At 39.1% G+C, this 4744-nt stretch overlaps 1 pseudogene; it reads right to left on the bottom strand.

Annotated features, from left to right (window-relative positions):
- Positions 1–953: 953 nt before the first annotated feature.
- LOC107864949 lies at positions 954–4332 on the bottom strand (annotated as a pseudogene).
- Between the last annotated feature and the right edge of the window lie 412 nt (positions 4333–4744).

Below are 4744 nucleotides of genomic sequence, written 5' to 3'. Positions count from 1 at the left end.
GACTTTTTGTAAATGCATACAAGGGTAAGTTTACCTTGCGCTATCCCTAGCCATATATCGCCACCAGTGGAAATTTTACTGTAGCTGAGATCATACTGATCAATAAACCCAGGACGGTCAATTGGTATGGCCTCTTCTCTCTTTGTATCAAAAGCTAGAAAACTACAGTCACTTTTGAGCCAATAGAGAGAATCACGCCAATAAACAGGTGGACTACCGAAGGATAAAGAGACGGAAGCCTTGGTTCTAGTTGGATTTCACGCCACAAGCCAGATCGCTCTGATGAAAGTCAAAGAGAATGAGACCATTCATTACATGAGGCCAAAATCTCAATGTAATCAGACTTTTTTGAGTGAAAGATTAGCCAACATCTTCCCCAAATTAATTTAACAAAACCAAAGTGGGATCAGAAAGGACAGGACAAGTTTAATGAGAATATTCCTCTTGGTCTGAAAATAGCATTGTGATATGTGGAAGCCTGACAGTGAGGGAAATATGAGTATGAAGCTGAATATGGTCAAATCTTTTCAGGATAGCAAGTACATTGGATCCTAAATGGCTTAGGCCAGAGGTTTAGAGCCGGGAGTTAATAGGCAATGATTGGGGAGTCGTAGTTCTGGATCAATTATAACAAGTCACATACTCATACTCCGGAAATACAGAAACAAAGAACGACTTTGATTGTTATGGAATAGTTCCAAGATCGAGTCCTAGACAAGCGGATATAATTTTAATGAGGTATTTGAAAGAAATAGATTAATTAGTAGATTCATAGACTAATCATCCGGCTTATGAAGATGATATTGCAATTTTTGTATTTTTTTTTTGGGTAATCCCTCAGGTTATCTGCTCAGCTCTGTAGGATTGTTATGGATCCTCATTAAGCAAAAAATCTAAGAAGAGTTTCAACACAGAAGGAATTATGAAGTCTTTCATTTATTGGCATTCAACACTCCAAATATACAGCAGTTGCGAAAGATCAAATCCCTAAGGCAATAACGAAACCCATGAAAAGGAAATTTTAAGCTTTGTTTTTTATTCAATTTCCTCGAATACATCATCCACTTTTAGCTCTCAGAAAACTCTTCTCTGATCAGTGTCAACTTACTATAAACTTGTCTCATTGTCAATCTATCTCTTGGGGATTCCGCAGAACATGCAACTCCAATTTCAAATACGGAAATCAAACATTCCACCTGTTGTTTATTCAGGTTAGCCCAACATTCTTTTTCATTGGTTGCTTTTCCTGTCATCTCACAATCTAAAGCTCTTCTGTCTAGAAGCTCCATAACCCCTTTTGGTAACGCTCTCGTCACAAAGTGATGGAGACTAAAGCTTTCTTGAGACATAGTGTCTGTCGATCTTTTTCCGGAGAATACCTCCAATATTAGAATTCCAAAGCTGTACATATCTCCTAACATGGAGACCTTAGCACCTGTGCCATATTCTGCAAAATCAACCATTAAGTAAACAAACAGCTAAGATGAGAAGTATTTAATATGAATTGTAGTGTCATGTTCGTGTCTTTCTGCAGTTACTTCCTGAGTAGTGTTGAGAATTTACCTGGAGCTGCATAGCCAATGGTTCCCTTTACTCCAAGTGAGCTGAAGCGATTCAGGCCGGCTTCAGTATTAAATCCAGGAACGAGTCTCACCAAACCAAAGTCACCAAGATGAGCTGTGAGATCTTCATCGAGAAGAACGTTCTGTGGCTTTATATCACAGTGGATCATAGGCGTTTGACACTGATAATGAAGATAATGTAGTGCAGAAGCCACATCCAGTATGATATTTATTCTCTGAAGAATCGTCAAGCTTCTCGTTTGGGTATCCCTTTTTGGATGCAGCCACTGTTCCAAGCTCCCATTCTGCATGAACTCAAACACCAAAGCTTTAAACTCATTTCCTTTATAATCAGATCCAGAGCATGCTGTGATGACTTTAACAAGGTTCCGATGCCTAATGCTTCTCAATGCTTGGCATTCTGCTGTGAAGCTCTTATAAGCACCTTGATGCTGCATATTGAGTACCTTGATAGCAACAACCGTTCCATCAGAGCCAAGAGTTCCCTTATAAACAGTTCCAAAACTGCCAGAGCCAACCAAATTTTCAGAAGAAAATTCATCAGTTGCATCGCGGAGCTCTTTATAAGAAATCTTGGGGTAGAAGTGCTCAGACACGGACCTATCATCTGGTTTGTTTTCCGAACTTCTTCTTAGATAGTAGAAGAACGCAGAAAATAGGGAAAGGACCACAAACAAAGAGACAAAGACAATAGCCAAGACGAACTTGAGTGCAAGCACATGCTTCTTTTGTGTCCTCGGAGGTTCTTGCGTAACACATGGAGGTAAATGCAAGTCCTGAATCCCACCACAAAGTTTTGGATTCCCAGTAATTGCTACAGCACTTACATTTGAGAATGGTCCAATTACAGGAACCTGACCCTCTAGCTCATTAAATGATAAGTTTAAGTATTGCGGGGAATTGAGATTTTCCATGAAATGAGGAATTGGACCTGATAGGCTATTCAGTGAAAGATCTAAGAATTGGAGATCCATCAACGCTCCTATATCTGGAATGGTTCCGTGTAGAGAGTTTCCCTGCATATAGAGTTCACCTAAGGACAAGCAGCTTCCGATGGTTGGTGGAAATATACCAGAGAAATTGTTGAAAGAAAAATCAAGAGCAATAAGGTGACTCCAATTTCCAATATCTGACGGCAGTGAGCCAGTGAAGGAGTTACGAGACACATTAACTATTGTGAGTGATGAAAGAGACATGAGTTGCTGGGGAATAGATCCACTCAGATTGTTTTTGTGAAGTAGAAAATATAGCAGCTGCTTACAGTTTCCCAAAGTAGAAGGTATGTTTCCCTCTAGCCTATTGGATCCCAAATAAAGATATAACAGTTGACTGAGATTGCCTATAGAAGACGGGATTACCCCGGAAAAGAAACTATAGTCTAAACCCAGAGTTCTCAAATTGGTTAGACGACCAATAGAATCCGGAATACTTCCATTTATATTGTTGTAACCAAGGGAGAGTACATCCAAGTTAACTAGGTTTGACATCTCATTAGGTATGTTTCCATGTATTCTATTTCCGGTTATGATTAGCTTTGTCAAATGAGTAGATAAGTTCACTATTGAGTGGGGAAGAATACCTCCAAACTGGTTAACTCCGATATGTAGGAATTCAAGATTGCTGCAATTGTTAAGAGAATCTAAGAATTTGAGGTCATCAAGTTCACCAGTTCCGAGATGATTATTCCAAGTATTGAGCCATAACAAATGTTCAAGGTTACCAAAACTAACTGGTATACTTCCAGTAAAGTTGTTTTCAGGGAAATCAAGTTGTAGAAGTTCTGAAGCATTAGCCAAAGATGACGGAATGGAACCAGTAAATGAATTCTGTGCTAGATAAAGTCTTTGGAGATTAGGGAAGATATGGCCTAAATCGGGTCTCAGATTACCAGAAAAATTGTTATAAGAAAGTGAAATCAATTTAAGTGAGGATAAATTGTATAATGGAGAAGGGAACTCCCCTGATAAGCTGTTTACGGAGAATCCAAGCTGTTTCAAGTGGATCAAACGAGCTACTGAATCTGGTACTTGTCCTTGTAATTTGTTATATGACAAGTGTAGCTCTTCTAGGGACGTTAGATTTCCAATGGAAGCAGGAATGATCCCTGTCAGGTTGTTATTTCTGAGATACAATTTTACTAATTTTGTTAATGATCCAACCTCACGAGGAATCTGTCCTACAAGATAGTTGTGGTCTAGGAAAAGGCTGTTGAGGTTAACACAACGTGATAGATTAACCGGAATTACCCCTCCGAGTAAGTTAAAACTCTGCTGAGTTCTTGAGGAATTTGACCATGGAAAGAATTTTCTGCAAGGTCTAGAGAATTGAGGAAAGAAAGATTTCCAAGATGAGCTGAGATTGTACCTGCCAATCTCTGACGTTTGAGATTCAAGCTAATAACTCTGTCATGTCTAAGGCTACATGTTACCCCAGCCCACTGGCAGAAGTCGACAGATTCGTTCCATGAGGCTACAACTCCTGATGGATCTTCAGTTATTTGGGACTTGAAGCCAATTAAGGCAAGCTTATCAGTTTCATTTCCAAGTACTGCAGCTGCAGCAAACTGAGATGAAAAGAAAAGTAAGAGTTGGACTGCAAGAAAGACGGCAAGGATAGTTAACAAAGTGTGAAAGCTAAAATTCATTGAGGGAAGTTTCATTGTCATGGAATTTGGGAATATCTCATATGAGCAGCAACCACAGGTTTGTTTTTTTTATAGATGTTGTGAAGTAGCATTACTGCATGATGATTGCATAAAAGATTTAAAAAAATTGGTTGAAAGTTGCGACTATTTTTCAAACTTGACTTTTAAGATGGTAATGATTGCGTCTTGATTGACGCGATAGCTCAAGCCTCAGGGAGTACTGAAGCCCGTGCTAAGTTCGTGTGATCTGTGTGCGATAATAAGATTGACATTTTGAATTCTATATTGTTTTTAGTCAATTTTGAGGCCTGTGAGCGAATAGGTTTGGAAAACAATTTAGATACACAAAGGGATTGAAATTAGGATCTTCTGCCCAAGGACATAAGCTTGGGCGAACCTAGTTTAGATCTTTGTGTTATTTCTTCTTCTATGTCGTGTCTGTGATTGTGTACTAGTTAATCCATGGCTTTCCGCAATGGAAGGACAGATTGACCAACTATATACTTCTGGTTGCTAT

This window comes from Capsicum annuum, chromosome 3, assembly GCF_002878395.1.
Source record: "Capsicum annuum cultivar UCD-10X-F1 chromosome 3, UCD10Xv1.1, whole genome shotgun sequence".
NCBI lineage: Eukaryota > Viridiplantae > Streptophyta > Magnoliopsida > Solanales > Solanaceae > Capsicum > Capsicum annuum.
The sequence above is the reverse complement of the archived record's forward strand: the minus strand, read 5'-3'. Positions and strand labels throughout refer to the sequence as shown.